Consider the following 25087-nt stretch of genomic DNA (forward strand, 5'->3'; position numbering starts at 1 on the left):
TCATATATAACTCTTGTTTAATCCAAGGGAAATAGCTTAGAATACTTAACTCATAGTTTAAAATAATTATTTTTGTCAAGGTCAAATTAAGTCTTTCAAAGATACCATAATTATATGAATCAAAAAATGTATTTGTGTGAAACAAATGCCCTTCTTTTCCAGACTTGCTATTAAAAGATGTTAGTCTCCTCCTGAATGGTGATAATTTCTTCTTCCTGTCTCCTAAGAATACATTAAGAATGAAAGATTATAGGAATAGAATGTTCTCATTTCAAAGACATACACAATAGGCATTGATCCTAGTAATAACTGTGAATGTTCCATATTTAAATGGTGGGTGGATTATAAAATATAATCGAAATGTTTCATCATTTTTGTTTTTTCTTTGAACATAATTCTCTGGACTTCTGTAAAGATTACTTTTAGCGATGAGACTGTACAACTTACCCCAGAAACTTTTTCTGTGATATACATGCTTGGGTTTTTTTCATCTAATTTTCTTTTTATCCCTCATTTTGACTTTCAGATTTTAGTATTTGTTACTATTTTATCCATGTGAGTAAAGGGGAGGGAAGGACTTGAGAAAACTGACTTTGTTTTGAATTGAAACCTTGTTAGATGGACAAGCACAGGCGTGCTGATAGCAGCAAAATAAGGTTCAAATATAAAGTTATGGGTGCTTCCCCAGTGGCTCAGTGGTAAAAAAAAAATCTGCCTGTAATTCAGGAGATGCAGGTTTGATCCCTGGGGCAGGAAGATCTCCTGGAGGAGGAAATGGCAACCCACTCCAGTATTCTTGCCAGGAAAATCCCATGGACAGAGGAGCCCATGGGGTGGCAAATAGTCAGACACGACTAGGCAAGTGAGCACACACATACACTGAGTTTTAGAGAACTAGCTATAAAAATGAAATCCACAGACATCCAGAAGAAAATATCTTGAATACTTATATAATCTTGGATGTTTGAGGTAACCTCTCCAACAACTTCAAATCAGAAATTATAAAGGAATATATTAATATATTTAACTATATAAATGTATTTAAACTTAATTTACTTGAAAAGGATAAAAATAACTGAACAGGAAATCACAAATTGAAAAAATTGCATAGAGAAAGAGTTAATACCTTTAATATATAAAAAGCTCTTACAAAGGATGAACACAGCAATTTTAAATGTATACCAAAGAGATTACTTTGTCGACAAAAGTCTATATAGTCAAAGCTATGATTTTTTTTCAGTAGTCATGTATGAATGTGAGAGTAGGACCGTAAAGAAAGTTGTGAAAGCAAAGTCGTTCAGTTGTGCCCGACTCTGTGACACCGTGGACTATAGCCTACGAGGTTTCTCCATCCATGGAATTTTCCAGGCAAGAGTACTGGAGTGGGTTGTCGTTTCCTTCTGAGCACCAAAGAACTGATGGTTTCAAACTGTGGTGTTGAAGACTGAGAGTCTCTTGGACTCCAAGGAAATCAAACCAGTCAATCCTAAAGGAAATCCACCCTGAATATTTATTGGAAGGACTGATGCTGAAGCTCCAATACTTTTGCCACCTAATGCAACTCATTGGAAAAGACCCTGATACTGGGAAAGATTGAGTGCATGAGCAGAAGGGGGCGACAGAGGATGTGATGGTTGGATGGCATCACTGACTCAATAGACATGAGTGTGAGCGAACTCTGGGAGATGGTGAAGGACAGGGAAGCCTGGTGTGCTGCAGTCCATGGGGTCGCAAAGAGTCAGACATGACTGAGTGAGTGACCGAACAACGAGACACTGATAGGTTGACGTTCACTAATGTAAACATGTCAAATAAACATAAAATAAACTTCACTACTCATAAAAATATATGAATGAAAACAACCAAGATACCATTTTTACCTATGGATGCTATAAAAATGAAAGTGCTCATACCCTGTGTTGTCAACAGTAGAGGAAGACCTCCCCTTAAATACTACTTAACAACCGTTTTTCTTTCTTTCTCTTTTTCACTCTTCAGTCAACATAAAAATAGCTACAATATTTATTGCAAACTTTTTACTCTATCTATCAAATACTTGCTGCTGCTAAGTCACTTCAGTCGTGTCCGACTCTGCGGGACCAATAGACGGCAGCCCACTGGGCTCCCCCGTCCCTGGGATTCTCCAGGCAAGAACAGTGGAGTGGGTTGCCATTTCCTTCTCCAATGCATGAAAGTGAAAAGTGAAAGTGAAGTCGCTCAGTCGTGTCCGACCCTCAGCGACCCCATGGACTGTAGCCTTCCAGGCTCCTCCATCCATGGGATTTTCCAGGCAAGGGTATTGGAGTGGGATGCCATTGCCTTCTCCGATCAAATACTTAAATTTATTTAAATACTTTCCACCCAGTAATTATACTTTTGAGAGTCTGTCCTAAAGAAGCAATGTAAATTTGAAATGATACATGTTCAAAATTTTATCAAAGACAATAACCTAAATTCACCACAATGACAGCTCATCATAAATATATTAATTGTGTCTAGATGATAAAAATATAATTATAATAAACTATAATGTACAATAAATCATAAGATGATATTTTTATTTGAACATACTCTCAATATTTTGCTAACCAAAGAAGATCAAAATAAAGAGTATGTATAGTGTATTATCTTTGTAAAAAAAACATAGACATACATGTAATATGTGTATTTTTAAAAAGATTTAAAGTAAATATTAATTCCTAAATAGTAGCATTATTTTTCTTCAGGATTTTTCCAGTATCTGCCTCACTATCTAGATTTTAGCATTGGGCATACACTTGTAGTTTAAAAATTATTAAAAGAAGCAGTCAGATAGAGTTTAAACACAGTTTTACTAGCACAGGGAAATTGTTTTATTAGTGTTAGTTAAATGTAGATGAAAAACACAGCATTTTAATGGCAGGAATATTTCAATTTTATAAAAAATGTATAAAAAGCTGTTGAGTGTTTAGCTCTAAATACAGGGATTATGAATTCATTTCATATTCTTTAATTTTTATTTCAAATGTTTACAGTAACAAATTTAATTTTTATAATCAAAAATGAATTACTTTTAAGACACTCTTCTAAATTTATTTGCTTATGTTCATTCTCAAGTTGTATATCTGGTATGGCTTCAACATTTCCAATCTAACTACTTTCCAAACATTAAATTTGTCTTGAAATTCAGTTGAAAATTAGCAATGAGTTGCAGTTACATTCCTGTGTAGCATTAGTTCCTCATCCCAGGATATAGTCCCTATTCCCCAGTTCAAAGGAACCCTTCATATTATAATTTCCACTGTGTCTAATAGGCATGTGTTTCCACTTTGTCATTTGGTCCAGAGGATTTTTTTTTATTTGCTGCTCTTTTCTGTGCAAGGCATAGAGAAAGGTGTTAAGAGAGTGTTAAAGATAGTGCAAGGTGTTAAGGAGAAAAGCCAGGGGAGAGAAGAATGCTTAATCTTTTCATCTGGTCCAGTTGTCAAAGTCTTTTGTCTTCAGCTATCATTTTTTTCCATCTGTGACATGTAATCCATTTAACGAGGGGGATGAGGACCGCAGGTGTAGCTGTGCTTGTCTGCAAACCTCCCCTTAAATACTAATGAACAACTCTTTTTTCTTTTTCTTCTATTGCAAACTGAACAGAAGCTCAGTCTTTTGAAGCTACCCTTTACATCTCTTAATTAGCTACTTATTTCTGCATATGCCCCAAACTTAGCAGCTTAAGATAACACAGCATCATACTATGCCCACAGTTTCTTTGGGTCAGTAATTCGAGAGATGCTGAGCTGGATGCCTCTAGCACAGAATTTCTCATAATATCACAATCAAGATATCCATCCAAACTGCATTCATCTGAAGACTTGACTGGATTCATCTGAAGATTTGACTGAAGACTTATAAATATTCTTTTGTTCACATGCATCAGTCCTATTCATTATGGGAGGGGACTACGAGGGAGTGAACCCAGAAAGTGAGGATCATTGGATGTCCTTCGGAAGGGTGGCTCCTAGGAAATGGTTCACATCCCTTTCATATGTTAAATACACTAACACCCTTTGGTGTTCCCTCAAGTTCTCATTCTATTGTGGTGTTAGCTGAAAGTCTAAGATCTCATCATCTAAATCACATGTTAGTTTTCTATTGCTGTATAACAAATTAGATAATATAACAGCTTAAAACACACCCATTTATTATCTTACCATTCTGTAGGCAAGAAGCCTGAGCACAGAGTGGCTGGATTCTTAGCTCAGGAACTCACAAAACTGAAGTCAAAGTGTTATCCAGGGCTGCAGTCATTATTTTGAGCTTGGGATTTTTCAAGCTCTTTTAGTTTGTTGGCAGAGTTCAGGTCCTTGTGACTGATGGATAGAGGTTCCTAGAGGCTACTGCCAGTCTGGGTCATATAACTTTCTCCACAGTATGGTAGTTTGCTCCTTCAAGGTCAGCAGAAGTTCCCTGCTGCTTACTCTGACTTTGAGTCTGACCCTTCAATCGAGACTTAAAGGTTTGGTGTGATCCAATCAGGCCTACCAGCAAAGTTGCTACTTTTTGTTAACTCAAAGTAACTGATTAGTAATCTTAATTATATCTGAAAAATCTTTGTAAAGTAACAGAATCAATGGAGTGGTATTCCATCGTATTCACAGATTTCCATCAACACTCAAAGAGTGGAAATTACACAAGAAGATGGGAATCTTAGAATCTGTCTGCAATACCGGGTCTAGGTATAGGTGAGAGAAATCTTTATTTTGTGTGTGCTCAGTCACTCAGTCTCTGACTCTTTGTGACCCCATGGACTGTAACCCACCGGGTTCCTCTGTCCATGGAATTTTCCAGACTAGAATACTGGAGTGGGTTGCCATTTCTTCCTCCAGGGCGTCTTCCTAACCCAGGGATCTTTACAACTACACCCCCTGGGAAGCCCAAATCTTTATTAGTTTCCTGCTTTTCTGTAATGAGTTAACCCCCAAATTGATCAGCATTAACTGTAAGCATGATTAACAACAATTTGTGATAAACATGGTTGACTTCTCACAGTTTGTATGGGTAAGGAATTCAGAAAGCTCCTCCTGGGGTGATTCTGGATTGGGGTCTTTCATGAAGTTGCTGTCAAGAAGTCATCCAGGGTTACCAACCTGAAGGCTTGACTGGAGCTGGAGGATGTGCTTCTGAGGTGACTCACTTGCATGATTGTCAGGTTGGTATTGGCTCTTGGTGGGGAGTCTCATTTCCTGTGCAGACAGCCTGCTTCACTGGCTGCATGAATGTCTTCATGACATGGTGGCTGACTTCCAGTGGAGTGCATGATCAAAGAGACAAAAGCAAAAGCAGTAATATTTTATGACTAATCTTCAAAGAGTTACTCCCCATCCCTTCTGTCAATTCTATTGGTCTCATAGATCAATCTGATATAAAGAAGGAGGGGCCATGAATACCAGGAGGCAAGTATCTTTGGGGCTGTCTTTGAGGCTGGCTACTCCAACCTCAGTTAATGACAGTGAATTAAACAAACACAATTATGTTAAGGAAAGAGATTTCTAAAATCTGTTTCTGTCTGAGAGCAGATTCTCAACTCTCTTTTTGAACTCTCATCTCTCTTCTCATCTCTCATCTCTCTTTTCGAACCTCTGCAGTACCCTTAAAACTTTTGTCCTTGTTTCCAATGACATCCCTTTTAAAACTCTTAAAAATGGTCCAGCTATAAAGTGCCACCACCTCCTTTCATAACTCTTTAGGTAAAGTTCTCAACAAGGCACTCTAGGCAGTAAATGTGCCTACATCTCCTGCTTTTCTTTTTGCTCCTCTCACTCTCCAATTATTTTTATGTTTCAGTTATGCTAAACTTTTAATTTTTTCCCCAGATGGCTCAGATGGTAAAGAATCTGCTTGCAATGCAGGAGACCTGAGTTCAGTCCCTGGGTTGGGAAGGGAATGGTTTACCAATACCAATGTTCTTGCCTGGAGAATTCCACAGACAGAGGAGCCTGGTGGACTACAGTCCATGGGGCCACAAAGAGTTAGACACAACTGAGCAACTAACACTCACTTTCAAACAGGCTAGGTTTTGCCATGTCTCTGTTTGCCTTTGCTTATCCTATTCTCTCTGCCAGAAATGAATGACAAGTAGTAGTGACTATGTGTTTCCTAAAAGCTAGACAACTACTGTGCTAAATCGCATGTTGAGTAGTCCAGTTCCATTCTTACCACAGTGTTATGTGGCTACTATTATTATTACCCTTATTCTACAAATAAGCACTACTAATCCTATCTGCATAGGGGTTAAAAGCATAGACTCTAGAGAGGGATTTGGAAGTTCTACCTAACTTTCTTGTTGTGCATGCATGCTAAGTCGCTTTAGTTGTGTCTGACTCTTTTTGACACTGCTGGCTGCAGTCCACCAGGCTCCTCTGTCCATTGATTCTCCAGGCAAGAATACTGAAGTGGGTTGCCATGCCCCCCTCCAGGGGATCTTCAAGCCCAAATCTCTTATGTCTTCTGCACTGGCGGCAAGTTCTTTACCACTAGCCCCACCTGGGAAACCCAACTGTCTTTGTTATTTCCAGGCAAATAGATTGAAAAATACCAAGTTTTATTATTCTAATTTACTAATCAACTTTAGGTGTGCCCAACCAAATCAAGTTGAATTTTCTTTTTTAAAAATATGTGTGTGTTGAAAATGGGGAGTAGAGGGAGGAAATGGATAATTTGACCATTGATTTTGCTTTCCTGTGACAAAGAAGGTTTGGGTATGTCACATTGTTTAGTAATCCACACACTAATCTCTTTAAATCTTCAGTATGGATACAGGTATATTTTGTCCACTTCTCTCTTTTCCAAACTTTTTTCCAATGTCATGAGCAGCTTGCTTGCATCACGTTGTTGTGCAGTCACTAAGTCATATCCGACTCTTGGTGGCACCATGGACTGCAGCATGCCAGGCCATCCTGTCCCTCACTATCTCCCTGAGTTTGCCCAAGTTCAAGTCCATTCCTTTGGCGATGCCATCCAACCATCTTGTCCTCTGTCACTGTCTTCCACTGTCTTCAATTTTTCCCAGCATCAGGGTTTTTTCCAATGAGTCAGCTGCTCACATCAGGTTCACTGCTTCATATCGCCAAGTAAATGTATTACCTCCACAGAGTTATAACCAGGATCATTAGAACACTACCTAAATATTATATTTTCAGTATTTTTTGCTTTTAGCAATGAATCATAACATCCAGCCTAATTTAAAGAATTTAAGGTTCAGTTCAATTCAGTTCAGTCGCTCAGTTGTATCCAACTCTTTGCAACCCCATGAATCACAGCACACCAGGCCTCCCTGTCCATCACCAACTCCCAGAGTTCACTCAGACTCAAGTCCATCGAGTCAGTGATGCCATCCAGCCATGTCATCCTCTGTCGTCCCCTTCTCCTCCTGCCCCCAATCCCTCCCAGCATCAGAGTCTTTTCCAATGAGTCAACTCTTTGCATGAGGTGGCCAAAGTACTGGAGTTTCAGCTTTAGCATCATTCCTTCCAAAGAACACCCAGGACTGATCTTTAGAATGGACTGGTTTGATCTCCTTGCAGTCCAAGGGACTCTCAAGAGTCTTCTCCAACACCACAGTTCAAAAGCATCAATTCTTCAGCACTCAGCTTTCTTCACAGTCCAACTCTCACATCCATACATGACCACTGGAAAAACCATAGCCTTCACTAGACAAACCTTTGTTGGCAAAGTAATGTCTCTGCTTTTGAATATGCTATCTAGGTTGGTCATAACTTTCCTTCCAAACAGTACGTGTCTTTTAATTTCATGGCTGCAGTCACCATTTGCAGTGATTTTGGAGCCCCCCCAAAATAAAGTCTGACACTGTTTCTACTGTTTGCCCATCTATTTCCCATGAAGTGATGGGATTAGATGCCATGATCTTCATTTTCTGAATGTTGTTTTAAGCCAACTTTTTCACTCTCCTCTTTCACCTTCATCAAGAGGCTTTTTAGTTCCTCTTCACTTTCTGCCATAAGGGTGGTATCATCTGCATATCTGAGGTTATTGATATTTCTCCCGGCAATCTTGATTCCAGCTTGTGCTTCTTCCAGCCCAGCATTTCTCATGATGTACTCTGCATATAAGTTAAATAAGCAGGGTGACAATATACAGCCTTGACATACTCCTTTTCCTATTTGGAACCAGTCTGTTGTTCCATGTCCAGTTCTAACTGTTGCTTCCTGACCTGCATACAAACTTCTCAAGAGGCAGGTCAGGTGGTCTGGTATTCCCATCTCTTTCAGAATTTTCCACCATTTATTGTGATCCACACAGTCAAAGGCTTTGGCATAGTCAATAAAGCAGAAATAGATGTTTTTGTGGAACTCTCTTGCTTTTTCGATGATCCAGCAGATGTTGGCAATTTGGTCTCTGGTTCCTCTGCCTTTTCTAAAACCAGCTTGAACAACTGGAAGTTCATGGTTCATGTATTGCTGAAGCCTGGCTTGGAGAATTTTGAGCATTACTTTACTAGTGTGTGAGATGAGTGCAATTGTGCGGTAGTTTGAGCATTCTTTGGCATTGCCTTTCTTTGGGATTGGAATGAAAACTGACCTTTTCCAGTCCTGTGGCCACTGCTGAGTTTTCCAAATTTGCTGGCATATTGAATGCAGCACTTTCACAGCATCATCTTTCAGGATTTGAAATAGCTCAACTGCTATTCCATCACTTCCACTAGCTTTGTTCATAGTGATGCTTTCTAAGGCCCACTTGATTTCACATTCCAGGATGTCTGGCTCTAGGTCAGTGATCACACCATCATGATCAACCAACTTGAGATTTACCAAAGAATTTTTAACATTTTTTAAGCATTAGACATTTAAGAAATGCTATGTTAAGAACAAAAAGTAAATTAATTGGCAAAACCACTATGAAACTTCAGTAACTGTACTGCAAACTCTTTTTTCGTCTGGTTTAGAGTGCTCACAGAACACAGAAAAATATTTTCATTTCTATTTCCCTTAGTATTGGTAAGATCTCAGTGATTCTAATTCAAGAAATTTGCTACTAAGAAAGTCAGGATGAAGCTCATGTAAGTTAATACTATAAATAAGAGAGATGGGTGCAACTTTTGGGAACATTCATGCCTTCAAGAAGCTCATGTATACAAATGAGGAATTTGATGAGCACAGCACATTTCTACATGAGCTCCTTGACTCCACAAGTTATTTGTATTTTACTGGAAATATTAAACTTCATGTGTGTTTGTTGCTTAAGTACTTTTTGAACTTTATATTATCAAAATTATGCCTCAATAGCTTAAAATAGTATGAAGTAAAACAATTAAACCCCTGGTCCATACCATATAGGTATTACCTCTAGAAATTACTCTAGAGGTAATTTCTATTAAATGAAGATCTGTTTCTTGAGAAAACAATCTATAATGTTTTAATATTCTCAGATGATAGTTTGCTATTATAGGCTTACATTAATGAGTCTTTTAGGGCTTCCCTTATAGCTCAGTCAGTAAAGAGTCTGACTGCAATGCAGGAGATGTGGTTCAATCCCTGGGTTGGGAAGATCCTCTGGAGAAGGAAATGGCACCCACTCCGGCATTCTTGCCTGGAGAATCCCATGGACAGAGGAGCCTGGCAGGCTACAGTCTATGGGGTCGCAAGAGTCAGACATGATTGAGTGACTAAGTGCACCTATGCAATTAGTCTTTTACTTTTATCTTACTCTTCTCATGTCAAAGGCATGAATTTAATACATTTTAGATTTTAAATACTCATGTGGCTTCTGTTTTAGAGATAATGTTTGTTTCATCCATTATCTTATTTTTAAAACAGTTTTCATAATAGCCACCCTAATGGATGTGAAGTAGTATCTCATTGTGGTTTTAATTTGCTTTATTCACTCTTAATCCCATCATTAAAGGTTATTTATTTTCAACAGTGGGAAATATTTTTCATTTTTTATGCATAATATTTTAAATTGGGATCATTGGCTGTATGTAGTTGTAGTTTGGCAATCTGCATTTAACAGCATTAGTAGAGTATTTACCAATACCATTAAAAATATTTTTATGAACATTATTTTTAGTGGGTGTGAAATCTTACACAGAGAAAGACACATTCAAGTATATGTATGGGCCCATTTTAGTTGAATATTGGCATGCTCAAAAGTACAGATTTTAATGGAACTAGCAATCTGAATACAAAGCAAATTCTATCTTCAAACAATAGGAGTGATTTTGGCTGCAACAAAACAGGTGAGTTTTCATAACACTTTCTGTCATTATATTAACTTCTTTAAACACTAGATTTATTGATATCACAATAAACAAAATTAAGAACAAGCATTACGTAATTTAACCTATCAGATATCTCAAAGCAATCATCTTTCACCAGAGGTTTATTCTTTGTATAATTAGATGTCTCTTATTTTTTAAACAAAGCTTTTAAAATAAGAGCTCTCTTTAGGGATTAAGCCAACCAGATTTTATCATTGAAAACATGTTCATAGTTCAGTTAAGCCTGGCTTTCCCCTCTGGATAATCATTCTTTAAAATGCTCACCAGTGGATCTTTAAAACATCCTGTTGAGATCATTATCAAGATCTCAGTGATATATTATGAAATAAAGGGTTTATAATGGGATAATTGAAACTTCCTGCCTCATACAGTAGATATATTTTTATATTTATGGTATTCACACCAATAAGTGGTTCTAAAAAGCTCAAAATATTATTTGATCTTAGTGGTTTGGGGGCAGAGCAAGTGGCACTGCCTTGATTTTTTTATAACTTGGCACAAGTCAGTGCTTTCTGGAGGGACTTTCCGCACAGACTTTTGCCAGATTTGCCGTATGGAGCTATTGGGCTCAGATTATAGAGGTTTTCCTGCTTGTTAGCCTGATTTAGGAATTACCAGTGCTCTCCAGGATTTTCACCCAATACAGAGAGTGTGCAAGGGGAGAAAGTGATACCTCGGGAAACCAATAAAGTTTGATAACTGGGAGGTTTTGATGGTTCCCATCATTTCTGAGAGGTGCCATCTCGTGAAGTTCTTCACTGGCAATAGTGAAGATGGTTCCTGTTAGCCCCTGAGAGCAGACAATAGTCTAAGACAACCTTGCTTGAATGATCCCAACTGTCTGCTTCCCCATGCTCCTCACCCCAGCACTCCCCAAACCCTAAGATCGTATCAGCTGCAGGTCAGCCTGAGGAATGAGGTTGAGTCCAGGGCAGACACAGAAATCCACTTCACTCAATAACGTTTTCATGTATTGTAGACACAACCTGGAGTTTACCTACTTCAGAGGAGTGTGAGTGACTAAGTGTGGGAACTTGTCGGAATGAAGATCTGAAAACCTTTTTCACTGAAGGAAGAGAAAGATGAGGGGGAGGGGAGTTACGGGGAAGAGGGAGAGGAAACCCCATTTGAGAGTTCTCAGTGAACACTAGGAAACACCTCCTTCTCCTAGCACTGAGTTCTGTAAATGAAAGGCAGCCTTGTTCTTAAATGTCTTTTCTTGAGGAACATCATGTGGATGGGTTTCCTTCCTGTTTCATGTCACCATCACTGTCAATGACTTTGTGATATTATGATGAGTCATCCTAATAGATAAAGGCAGAAGTTGAAAATAGGTCCCCTTAACACAATTATGGATTTTATTTTAAAAATCCAGTGTTTTCTTTAAATCAGAGGAATTTACATAAAAATCAAATTTTCTGTTTCTCTTGAAAATACAGCCAATCTGGCAACACTCAGCTCACATTCCCACCTTCCAGGAGTGGCACATTGATAGTGGCTCTGGCTTGGGACTCTCTCTCTGGAGCCCCAGTGGAGTTCCCACCTGCTTGCTCTATGTATCTGCATCCCTGATTAATGTCTAAAGGCATGTGAGTTTTCTACTCCTCATTTTGATTAGGAGATTTATTAGAAAAGGGACATCCCCCAGGGCTTCCCTGGTAGCTCAGACAGTAAAGGATCTGCCTGCAAGATGGGAGACCTGGGTTTGATCCCTGGGTCAGGAAGATCCCCTGGAGAAGGGAATGGCTACCCACTCCAGTGTTCTTGCCTGGAGAATTTCATGGTCAGAGGAGCCTGCTGGGCTGCAGACCACGAGGTTGCAAAAGAGCTGGACACAACTGAGCGACTAACACACACAGACCCATGCCATATGCTTTGAAGTGTCTTTCTCATGCAGAGCAGAGGACACCAAGCAAACATATTCTGTCATAGCGGCAAGTCATCTGAGAAGCAGTTACCACAAATATCTAGTGATTTACTCAGCAGTTCTGAAAGGTGGGAGTTAAACCACCTGTAATCGGCTCTGGGGTTTGTTTACAACACATGTGTGGGGCCCCCCCTGAAACCTAAGGGAATCAGAATTTGGGGAGGGAAGAACCTGGCATCTGAACATTAAAGGAGCACTGCAGGTGATTCTTATGAAACATAAAGCTTGAGAATTATTGAAGTCTTCCAGGATCTGACAGCTCTTCTTCTTGGCAAACACAGTTAGAAGGAACTGATAGACCTTAGGAAATAATCTTAACTCACCAGTCCAGCAATGCTGAAGATGCAGAATTTTGTCCTTATCAAAAGCCAATCGATGCTGACCTTTTTCAGTGAGTGTCCAACCCTAGATCAGGTACAACAGTGAATAAGGCAGATAAATATGCAGTTTTGTATATAACAGAAAGAGGGTTTTTTCCCATCATCATAAAAAAATAGGAAATTACTGGGCCATTATGTTCATTTTTGCTGCATTATTGTTTTCACCCCTATCTTTAATATGGAAGTAAAGTATCTACACACATCTACTTGCTTTCATTTCTAATATCTGGAAAGGTTTCAGCTTGACAAAATTAGCATGTAGACCATGCTCCCTCCTGTAATCTCACTGATGAGTCACTCCACAACCCCAGCACAGAACTGCTTCTGGGATCCTGTCTGCTAACTAGGCTTTGAAACCCAGCAGGAAAAAAAATTTAAAAACTTGTGTTTTCTTCACAGGTAATAAATAAATGAGAAATTACCATAAATGTACAGTTTTATTCACTCTAACTAATTTTGACATAAAACCTGACAAAGCTGTGCACAAATTGGATCTAGATTCAGGTTCTGTATCTACACAGCTAATGCACACATGAATTATTCAGTGAAATTTGCTTCAATGGGTTTTTCTGAGTCATCTCAGTGTGTGGCCAGTTTCAGATAATACATTAGACCATTATGCATTATGGTCAATTCACTATATATTTGTTTAAAATACATCCTGTGTTGGTAAATTTGTTAAATTCAAGTTTGTGGTTCACATGTGTCATCTTTCCGCAGATGTCCCCCTGTATTTTGAACATTAAACACTAATATTTTCATCTCTCTGAGCCTCAGCATTCACAGTTATTCATCGCATTGGGGACATGCAGGTGGGAAAATAGACAATTGCTATCCGTCTGTGATGGCTGTGGATGGGGGAAGTACAAAGGAGCCAGACAAAAAATAAATAGAAGGGCCAGGGGAGGCTCCTTGAAGGAAGGACCTCAGAGCTCAGATCTGAAAGGTTAGCAGAAGTTGCCAAAGGAAGAGAGAAAGGGAAGATATTCATTCACTATTGTTGAGTATCACTCCACTACAGATTCAGTGACTTAAAATAATTATGATTCCACAGTTTTCCTGGGTCAGGAGCCTGGCTCAGTTTTACTTGGGTTCTACATGCAGGGGCTCATGAGACTGCAGTCAGGAGGTGACCAGGCACATTTATTTCTGGGGCTAGGGTCTTCTTTTCAAGCTCCTTCAGGTTGTTGGCAGAATTCAGTCTCTTGCAGTTTTAGGACTGAGGTTCCTGCTTTCTTGCAGGCTGTCAGCTGAGGCTGCTCTCAGGTGTCAAAGACTATCTGTGGTTCATCACCCTCTCACAGCCCTCCCCCAACATGGCAGCTCACTTCTTCAAGTTTAGTAGGAGAATGTCCCTCTTGAGAAAGGACCCAATTCCTCTGTTTAAAAACTTTCTCCTTATTAAGTCAAGCCCACTTAAGTTAATTAAAAGACTTGGAATGCTTAATTCCATTTGTAAAATCCTTTCACTTTCTCCAAATACTGTAACCCGACCACAGAAATAACATCTCATGCTCATAGGTCTAGCCCACATTTAAGAGAAGGGGATTATAGAGGGTATGGATACAAAGAGATGGGAATCTTCTGGGCCATCTGAAAATTGTGCCTATCACAGGGAAGGATATTCCAAGCAAAAAGAATCACGTGTGTGAAAGAAACATAGGTGAAAGTATGGCATTTACAAGTGTCTGAGGGTAAGCCTGGAGTGCTGACGAGAGGATATGCAGCAGGTCAAGCTAAGAAATGTGGGCTTTATCCTCAGTGAATAGAGAAAGCAGTGCTGGGTTTAACTACCCATGCCTGCATACACTGTTATGTAACCAATTTTCACAGAATATTTGAAATATTGAAGTATGGAAAACTTCCTACAATAAAAATCGAAAAATCAGGATATGTCTTTATATTACATAGTATTCATTTTGGAAGTATCTATGACATTTTTAAAGACTAGAAGTAAATACATCCATCTGTTAGCCATGGATTTGGGTGGCAAACTATGAATGTTAGCTATCACTGAGTGGGGAATTACAGATAGAGATTCCTTATTCTTTTTTCTTATTTCTAAAATTCTCCACAATAAATGCATATTTATGTTATAATAATAATAAATTAAAAGCCTACTTGTTGTACTTGCAAACACAAGTGCATCTGAACACAGTTCTCTTTGAAATCAGTTGAAAATTTGGTACTCTGGATATTTTGACAGGTGGGAAACCTAGGTCAGAAATTAGCTACATGTGAGCTATATGCCAACAAAGGTCCATCTAGTCAAGGCTATGGTTTTTCCAGTAGTCATGTATGGATGTGAGAGTTGGACTGTGAAGAAAGCTGAGTGCTGAAGAATTGATGCTTTTTTTTTTTTTTTGCTTCTGAATATTTTATTATTTTATTTTTTTTTTATCATATCAAATACTTTTTTTAATTTTATATTATTTTTAAACTTTAGAATATTGTATTAGTTTTGCCAAATATCGAAATGAATCCACCACAGGTATACCCGTGTTCCCCATCCTGAACCCTCCTCCCTCCTCCCCACCCCCCAACCCTCCCTCTGGGTCGTCCCAGTGCACCAGCCCCAAGCATCCAGTATCGTGCATCGAACCTGGACTGGCGACTCGTTTCATACATGATATTATACATGTTTCAATGCTATTCTCCCAAATCTCCCCACCCTCTCCCTCTCCCACAGAGTCCATAAGACTGATCTATACATCGGGGTCTCTTTTGCTGTCTCGTACACAGGGTTATTGTTACCATCTTTCTAAATTCCATATATATGTGTTAGTATACTGTATTGGTGTTTTTCTTTCTGGCTTACTTCACTCTGTATAATAGACTCCAGTTTTATCCATCTCATTAGAACTGATTCAAATGTATTCTTTTTAATGGCTGAGTAATACTCCATTGTGTATATGTACCATAGCTTTCTTATCCATTCATTTGCTGATGGGCATCTAGGTTGCTTCCATGTCCTGGCTATTATAAACAGTGCTGCAATGAACATTGGGGTACACGTGTCTCTTTCCCTTCTGGTTTCCTCAGTGTGTATGCCCAGCAGTGGGATTGCTGGATCATAAGGCAGTTCTATTTCCAGTTTTTTAAGGAATCTCCACACTGTTCTCCATAGTGGCTGTACTAGTTTGCATTCCCACCAGCAGTGTAAGAGGGTTCCCTTTTCTCCACACCCTCTCCAGCATTTATTGCTTGTAGACTTTTGGATCGCAGCCATTCTGACTGGCGTAAGATGGTACCTCATAGTGGTTTTGATTTGCATTTCTCTGATAATGAGTGATGTTGAGCATCTTTTCATGTGTTTGTTAGCCATCTGTATGTCTTCTTTGGAGAAATGTCTATTTAGTTCTTTGGCCCATTTTTTGATTGGGTCATTTATTTTTCTGGAGTTGAGCTGTAGGAGTTGCTTGTATATTTTTGAGACTAGTTGTTTGTCCGTTGCTTCATTTGTTATTATTTTCTCCCATTCTGAAGGCTGCCTTTTCACCTTGCTAATAGTTTCCTTTGTTGTGCAGAAGCTTTTAAGTTTAATTAGGTCCCATTTGTTTATTTTTGCTTTTATTTCCAATATTCTGGGAGGTGGGTCATAGAGGATCCTGCTGTGATGTATGTCGGAGAGTGTTTTGCCTATGTTCTCCTCTAGGAGTTTTATAGTTTCTGGTCTTATGTTGAGATCTTTAATCCATTTTGAGTTTATTTTTGTGTATGGTGTTAGAAAGTGTTCTAGTTTCATTCTTTTACAAGTGGTTGACCAGTTTTCCCAGCACCACTTGTTAAAGAGATTGTCTTTAATCCATTGTATATTCTTGCCTCCTTTGTCAAAGATAAGGTGTCCATATGTGCGTGGATTTATCTCTGGGCTTTCTATTTTGTTCCATTGATCAATATTTCTGTCTTTGTGCCAGTACCATACTGTCTTGATAACTGTGGCTTTGTAATAGAGTCTGAAGTCAGGTAGGTTGATTCCTCCAGTTCCATTCTTCTTTCTCAAGATAGCTTTGGCTATTCGAGGTTTTTTGTATTTCCATACAAATTGTGAAATTATTTGTTCTAGCTCTGTGAAGAATACCGTTGGTAGCTTGATAGGGATTGCATTGAATCTCTAATTTGCTTTGGGTAGTATACTCATTTTCACTATATCGATTCTTCCAATCCATGAACATGGTATATTTCTCCATCTATTAGTGTCCTCTTTGATTTCTTTCACCAGTGTTTTATAGTTTTCTATATATAGGTCTTTAGTTTCTTTAGGTAGATATATTCCTAAGTATTTTATTCTTTCCGTTGCAATGGTGAATGGAATTGTTTCCTTAATTTCTCTTTCAGTTTTCTCATTATTAGTGTATAGGAATGCAAGGGATTTCTGTGTGTTGATTTTATATCCTGCAACTTTACTATAATCATTGATTAGTTCTAGTAATTTTCTGGTGGAGTCTTTAGGGTTTTCTATGTAAAGGATCATGTCATCTGCAAACAGTGAGAGTTTTACTTCTTTTCCAATTTGGATTCCTTTTATTTCTTTTTCTGCTCTGATTGCTGTGGCCAAAACTTCCAAAACTATGTTGAATAGTAATGGTGAAAGTGGGCACCCTTGTCTTGTTCCTGACTTTAGAGGAAATGCTTTCAATTTTTCACCATTGAGGATAATGTTTGCTGTGGGTTTGTCATATATAGCTTTTATTATGTTGAGGTATGTTCCTTCTATTCCTGCTTTCTGGAGAGTTCTTAGCATAAATGGATGTTGAATTTTGTCAAAGGCTTTCTCTGCATCTATTGAGATAATCATATGGTTTTTGTTTTTCAATTTGTTAATGTGGTGTATAACATTGATTGATTTGCGGATATTGAAGAATCCTTGCATCCCTGGGATAAAGCCCACTTGGTCATGGTGTATGATCTTTTTAATGTATTGTTGGATTCTGATTGCTAGAATTTTGTTAAGGATTTTTGCATCTATGTTCATCAGTGATATTGGCCTGTAGTTTTCTTTTTTTGTGGGATCTTTGTCAGGTTTTGGTATTAGGGTGATGGTGGCCTCATAGAATTAGTTTGGGAGTTTACCATCCTCTGCAATTTTCTGGAAGAGTTTGAGCAGGATAGGTGTTAGCTCTTCTCTAAATTTTTGGTAGAATTCAGCTGTGAAGCCATCTGGACCTGGGCTTTTGTTTGCTGGAAGATTTTTGATTACAGTTTCAATTTCCGTGCTTGTGATGGGTCTGTTAAGATTTTCTATTTCTTCCTGTTCCAGTTTTGGAAAGTTGTACTTTTCTAAGAATTTGTCCATTTCTTCCACGTTGTCCATTTTATTGGCATATAATTGTTGATAGTAGTCTCTTATGATCCTTTGTATTTCTGTGCTGTCTTTTGTGATCTCTCCATTTTCATTTCTAATTTTATTGATTTGATTTTTCTCCCTTTGTTTCTTGATGAGTCTGGCTAATGGTTTGTCAATTTTATTTATCCTTTCAAAGAACCAGCTTTTGGCTTTGTTGATTTTTGCTATGGTCTCTTTTGTTTCTTTTGCATTTGTTTCTGCCCTATTTTTTAAGATTTCTTTCCTTCTACTAACCCTGGGGTTCTTCATTTCTTCTTTTTCTAGTTGCTTAAGTGTAGGGTTAGGTTATTTATTTGACTTTTTTCTTGTTTCTTGAGGTATGCCTGTATTGCTATGAACTTTCCCCTTAGGACTGCTTTTAAAGTGTCCCACAGGTTTTGAGTTGTTGTGTTTTCATTTTCATTAGTTTCTATGCAAATTTTGATTTCTTTTTTGATTTCTTCTGTGATTTGTTGGTTATTCAGCAGCGTGTTGTTCAGCCTCCGTATGTTGGAATTTTTAATAGTTTTTCTCCTGTAATTGAGATCTAATCTTACTGCATTGTGGTCAGAAAAGATGCTTGGAATGATTTCTATTTTTTTGAATTTACCAAGGCTAGATTTATGGCCCAGGATGTGATCTATCCTGGAGAAGGTTCCATGTGCGCTTGAGAAAAAGGTGAAATTCATTGTTTTGGGATGAAATGTCCTATAGATATCAATTAGGTCTAACTGGTCTATTGTATCATTTAACGTTTGTGTTTCCTTGTTAATTTTCTGTTTAGTTGATCTATCCATAGGTGTGAGTGGGGTATTAAAGTCTCCCACTATTATTGTGTTATTGTTAATTTCTCCTTTCATACTTGTTAACATTTGTCTTACATATTGCGGCGGTTCTGTGTTGGGTGGATATATATTTATAATTGTTATATCTTCTTCTTGGATTGATCCTTTGATCATTAGGTAGTGACCATCTTTGTCTCTTTTCACAGCCTTTGTTTTAAAGTCTATTTTATCTGATATAAGTATTGCTACTCCTGCTTTCTTTTGGTCCCTATTTGCATGGAAAATCTTTTTCCAGCCCTTCACTTTCAGTCTGTATGTGTCCCCTGTTTTGAGGTGGGTCTCTTGTAGACAACATATGTAGGAGTCTTGTTTTTGTATCCATTCAGCCAGTCTTTGTCTTTTGGTCGGGGCATTCAACCCATTTACATTTAAGGTAATTACTGATAAGTATGATCCCGTTGCCATTTACTTTATTGTTTTGGGTTCGAGTTTATACACCATTTTTGTGTTTCCTGTCTAGAGAATATCCTTTAGTATTTGTTGGAGAGCTGGTTTGGTGGTGCTGAATTCTCTCAGCTTTTGCTTGTCTGAGAAGCTTTTGATTTCTCCTTCATATTTGAATGAGATCCTTGCTGGGTACAATAATCTGGGCTGTAGGTTATTTTCTTTCATCGCTTTAAGTATGTCTTGCCATTCCCTCCTGGCTCGAAGAGTTTCTATTGAAAGATCAGCTGTTATCCTAATGGGAATTCCCTTGTGTGTTATTTGTTGTTTTTCCCTTGCTGCTTTTAATATTTGTTCTTTGTGTTTGATCTTTGTTAATTTGATTAATATGTGTCTTGGGGTGTTTCGCCTTGGGTTTATCCTGTTTGGGACTCTCTGGGTTTCTTGGACTTGGGTGATTATTTCCTTCCCCATTTTAGGGAAGTTTTCAACTATTATCTCCTCAAGTATTTTCTCATGGTCTTTCTTTTTGTCTTCTTCTTCTGGGACCCCTATGATTCGAATGTTGTAGCGTTTAATATTGTCCTGGAGGTCTCTGAGATTGTCCTCATTTCTTTTAATTCGTTTTTCTTTTATCCTCTCTGATTCATTTATTTCTACCATTCTATCTTCTAATTCACTAATCCTATCTTCTGCCTCTGTTATTCTACTATTTGTTGCCTCCAGAGTGTTTTTAATTTCATTTATTGCATTATTCATTTTATATTGACTCTCTTTTATTTCTTCTAGGTCCTTGTTAAACCTTTCTTCCATCTTCTCAATCTTTGTCTCCAAGCTATTTATCTGTGATTCCATTTTGATTTCAAGATTTTGGATCAATTTCACTATCATTATTCGGAATTCTTTATCAGGTAGATTCCCTATCTCTTCCTCTTTTGTTTGGTTTGGTGGGCTTTTATCCTGTTCCTTTGTCTGCTGGGTATTCCTCTGTCTCTTCATCTTGTTTAAATTGCTGAGCTTGGGGTGTCCTTTCTGTATTCTGGCAGTTTGTGGAGTTCTCTTTATTGTGGCGTTTCCTCACTCTGTGTGGGTTTGTACAGGTGGCTTGTCAAGGTTTCTTGGTTAGGGAAGCTTGTGTCGGTGTTCTGGTGAGTGGAGCTGTATTTCTTCTCTCTCCTTTCGAAGACTTGGGTTGCTTTTCTGGGTGCCTGATGTCCTCTGTCAGCTTTCAGAAGTTGTTTTGTGGAATTTACTCGGCGTTTAAATGTTCTTTTGATGAATTTGTGGGGGAGAAAGTGTTCTCCCCGTCCTACTCCTCTGCCATCTTAGCTCCTCCCCCCTAGAATTGATGCTTTTGAACTGTGGTGTTGGAGAAGATTCTTGAGAGTGCCTTGGACTGCAAGGAGATCCAACCAGTCCATTCTGAAGGAGATCAGCCCTGGAATTTCTTTGGAAGGAATGATGCTAAAGCTGAAACTCCAGTACTTTGGCCACCTCATGCGAAGAGTTGACTCATTGGAAAAGACTCTGATGCTGGGAGGGATTGGGGGCAGGAAGAGAAGGGGACAACAGAGGATGAGATGGCTGGATGGCATCAATGACTCGATGGACGTGAGTTTGAGTGAACTCCAGAAGTTGGTGATGGACAGGGAGGCCTGAGGTGCTGCAATTCATGGGGTTGCAAAGAGTTGGACACGACTGAGCGACTGAACTGAACTGAGCTGTACTGAGCTATATGAAGGTGAGGACCAGTCAGTGGAAATGAAGTCCAGACTCAGCAAGGGTGGCAAGTATACTAGACCTCCCCAGATTTTATCTCATAACTAAACATGTGCAGCATACGCAGTCTTTAAATTCTGGTGGTATTGAATCCAGCCACTTCCCTCTACCTCAGTTTCCTTACATATAAAAGTGCAGGCAGGTGAGATTCTGTTCTTATCCCAAGATTCCATTGCAGGTAATACACAAGTGGCCTGAATTTCACCCATCATCAAGCCGCCTTCCTCCTGGAGGAGTCATTTAAGCAGTTCTGCTTACCAAACACCCACTGGACATGGAGCTCAGAGTCAGGGTGAGATGCTGGAGGTGCTGAGTGCTATTTTATAAATGGCATTATCTCTGCCATGTGGCCAAGTCCATTCCAACTTTCAGCAGTGTTCATCCAGGAAGAGAGGGAAGAGTCCTTTGAGAGCCAAATGGGAATTTGGGAATAAGAAACAATGACAATGAAATCCTTCTGACACATCTTCAAGTTTCAAGAGAGCAGTTAACAGAAAAGAGGGAAAAAAATGTATTTTTAGAAGTTGTTTGGGAGGTGAAAGGATTTTTCTTGGAGGGAGGAGGGCAGAAGAGATTGGGAGAAGAAATTGTTTTCCTTGGCACTGCAATACCTCAGAGATCTTTGAGTCAAAACACAATGAAATGGGGCTTTGCATCTCTCTCGCTTCAGGAAAATGAAAAGCAAGCTCACTAAAAACATGAATTGGTCAACTGAATAGACCACATTTCTGATAAATGGCATGATGACTAAAATAAAAACTCTTAAAATACATATTTTAAAATTAGATTTCTGACCTTCGATAGGGCTTATCATGCTATTTATACTGAGGCAGAAGGAGCTGATTTTTCAGTAGTTGCCTCATCAAAGACATGACTCACATTTCCTTAAGCATTTACACCATATGTTTCCTGAGGTAGAAAAAAAAAAAACTAAGGTTTTTCTTTTTCCTAAGCAATTAGTGAGATATGAACCAAAAGTTAGAAGAAATCATTTAAGAAGAATACTTTGCAGGGCATGCAGTTTTTGAACGTTGATTTCTAGAAACTGAAATTATATTAACTCTTTGGCCAGTGTAGCCATTTGATTGATTTATGAATATGAATTAGAAGTAATCATTGTGATGCTACTTTTACCATTAAGAAAAAAGGCAAAATTTAGTTTAGTAATGAAACACAGGTACTACTGAAATTCACTTAATATGCAGAAATGTGAATTGGAGGTAAGAAGCCTTTGTTAAACTGAAAAGAATCATTTTAACATTTAAAAAGAAAAATATCACTTTAATTGACATTTAGTGACATTTTTGCATGTGTACAAGCTGTGACTGTGAGATAATGGTTCATATTATCGTGTGGCCAGTGGAAATTAAAGCAATTTTTTTGGTTTTTTTTTTTTTTTGGTTGTGCCAGGTCTTCATTGCTGCACACAGGCTTTTCTCTAGTTGTGATGAGCAGGCCTGCTCTTTTGCTCTGGTATATGGGCTTCTCATTGAGGTGGCTTCTCTTGTTGCAGAGCATGGGTTCTAAGGCACATGGGCTTCCGTAGGGATCTTCCTGGACCAGGGATTGAACCTATGTCCCCTGCATTGGCAGGCAGATTCTGATCCACTGTGCTACCAGGGAGGTACCCAGATGAATTTATTTTTATGATTATGGACAACAAGCATCATTTTAATACAAATATCTTTATATAGCACAAAATTATTGTTGTAAAACTCCTAGGAAATGCATATTTTATTTAAGAGATGGGGAAGTACATATACAGAAAATCATTAATATATAAAAATCAGGGTCCCAACTAAGGAATTGCTAGTTTCCTGCTTGGTGCCTGAATCGCTTGACATTTTATTCCATTACTGGTTTTTTTTAGGGTAATAAATTTAGGAATAGAAAACAGGTTCAACACATGTACAAAGTTTATATCTTAAGGACATGTCCTCATCCTGTCCTAGGCTATTCCCACCTCTCATGTTACCTGGCTTGGAGAGCTACCACCATCCTTCTAGTCACCCAGGTCAGAAACCTGCCCATTACACTTAACTCCTCCTTATACTCTCTACCTAACCACCCCCAGCCAAGTCCTTTGACTTATACCCTCTCAATATTTCACAGGTATATTCTCTCTATCTCAACTTTATTTATTTTTTGAGCAATTTTAGATTCATAGCAAAATTGAATGGGAGATATTGAGATTTCCCATATCCCCTCTCCTCCATTGCCCCCTGCCCCACCCCGAGCATAGCCTCCACTATTATCAGTATCCCCTACCACAGTGGCACGTTTGCTGAAATTAATGAACCTAGATTAACACATCATCACCCAGAGTTTATAGTTTATGTCCAGTTCAGTTCAGTCGCTCAGTCGTGTCCGACTCTTCGCAACCCCATGAATCACAGCACGCCAGGCCTCCCTGTCCATCACCAACTCCCGGAGTTCACTCAGACTCACGTCTGTTGAGTCAGTGATGCCATCCAGCCATCTCATCCTCTGTCGTCTCCATCTCCCCCTGCCCCTTTAGGGTTCACTAACTACACCCTATGGGTTTAAACAAATGTGTGATGACATGGTCCACCATTATAGGGTCATAAAGAAAAATTCCACTGCCCTAAAAATTCTCTGAGCTCCATCTTTTAATTCCTCTCTCCCATCAACCCACTGATCTTTTTTACTGTCTCCATAGTTTTGCCTTTTATAAAATGTTATATATTTGGAATAATACAGTATGTAGTCTTTTCAGATTGGTTTCTTTCACTTAGTAATGTGCATGTAAGGCTCCTTCATGTCCTTTCATGATTTGATAGCTCAATTCTTTTCAGCACTGGATAATAATCCATTGGTTAGACGTGTTACAGTTTACATATCCATTCACTTCCTGAAAGATATCTTGGTTGCTTCCAAGTTTGGGCAGTTATGAATAAAGCTACTGTAAACATCTATGTGTGTGTGGACCTAAGTCTTCAAGTCCTTCGGTAATCAAAGATACTCTCTTAAATTCTGACCCAATCATTTTTGCCTCCTATTTCACCTCCCTAACTCCCAATCTTGAACTGCCCTTACACCTCTCCCCACCAGCTTATGCCCCACCATTCCACCAGGATAATTTTTCTTAAATGGAAATCTGCTTGGTCACATCCTACTTTTGAAAATTCAGTAGCTTTCTAGGACCTGTTCCTGGATCCCTTCTCCACACATCCCCTTGGCAAATAAGATCCTTTTCTTATTTGGCTCCTGCTCATCCCTCCAGATTCACCTTTTGGTGCCTCCCACCCATCTTTCTGCAGCCATCTTTTCACCATGCCCACACTGGGTTTCCGTCTTGGCAAACTACCTGCAGCATTTGAGTGGGCCTCCCCCTCTGCACTGCAGTCTCCTTCTGCCCAGAGACCCTTTCCCTCCCACCCCTGCCCCATCTGCTCAACCTCTGCTCTCCATTTAGGTCTCAGCTGTCAGCAGACATCTTCTCCTTGAGGATGCACTCTTTGTCCCTTTAGCATCTTGGAACTAGGACTTCTCCATGGTCCTGACATCCTGTGCATCCCCCATCATAGATTTTATCGCATTGAATCATAATCATGTATCCATTAGTGTAGTCTTTGTTTTCTAGCAGAGTAGATTTTTGTATGGCCAGGGACCCCAACATACTCACCAGGTCCTAGCACTGTGTCTGGAACACAACAGGCATTTCACAATAGTTGATAATTGAGTGAGTCTGTACAGTGAAAAAGCCACCTGCCTGAACATAAGGAAATATAAAATTAATATACTATACATAATACACAAATATATAATTATATAAAATTAAACATTAAAATAAAGTTAATCTTAACTCTAACATCTTCTATAATACCTCCATGTCAATTAAACCTGTTTTCACTTGCAAGAAAACCCAACTAAAGGTCATTTATACAAATGAAAAAGTCTCAAAGGACTTGAAAACAAAAGTCTGCTGGCCTTGGGCCAGTACAATGGGAGAGCCAGAATCTCTGTACTTCTCTTGGTTTTTCTCTAATACTCATAAAACGTCTGCAGCTCTAGACATCACATTTACTTTCAATTCAAGAAAGGGAAAGGCAGCAACAACCCCTTCTGTCTGCTTTATCAGGAAAGCAAATTTATTCTGGAACTAGCCACTATTCTTTCATTTATTTTTCATTGGCTAGAACTATGTCAATATGT

At 38.8% G+C, this 25087-nt stretch overlaps 1 protein-coding gene and 1 long non-coding RNA gene across 9 annotated transcripts in view; one reads left to right on the forward strand and one right to left on the reverse strand.

The window, feature by feature from the left end:
* LOC112443026 (uncharacterized) lies at positions 1–23447 on the reverse strand. 2 transcript variants are annotated; one of them, XR_009491886.1, is made up of 4 exons: positions 23360–23447; positions 12521–12602; positions 5121–5273; positions 1–222 (listed from the first exon to the last, which is right to left on the reverse strand). It is a non-coding gene; the product is annotated as an uncharacterized lncRNA (long non-coding RNA). The 2 variants fall into 2 exon arrangements; XR_003031311.2 differs by lacking the exon at positions 1–222 and having other exon boundaries at positions 4897–5273.
* The window catches only part of PDE4D (phosphodiesterase 4D), a 1605399-nt gene that overhangs the window by 671862 nt on the left and 908450 nt on the right, over positions 1–25087 (forward strand). The gene's annotated exons all lie outside the window — the stretch shown is intronic.

This window comes from Bos taurus, chromosome 20, assembly GCF_002263795.3.
Source record: "Bos taurus isolate L1 Dominette 01449 registration number 42190680 breed Hereford chromosome 20, ARS-UCD2.0, whole genome shotgun sequence".
NCBI classification, from domain to species: Eukaryota; Metazoa; Chordata; class Mammalia; order Artiodactyla; family Bovidae; genus Bos; species Bos taurus.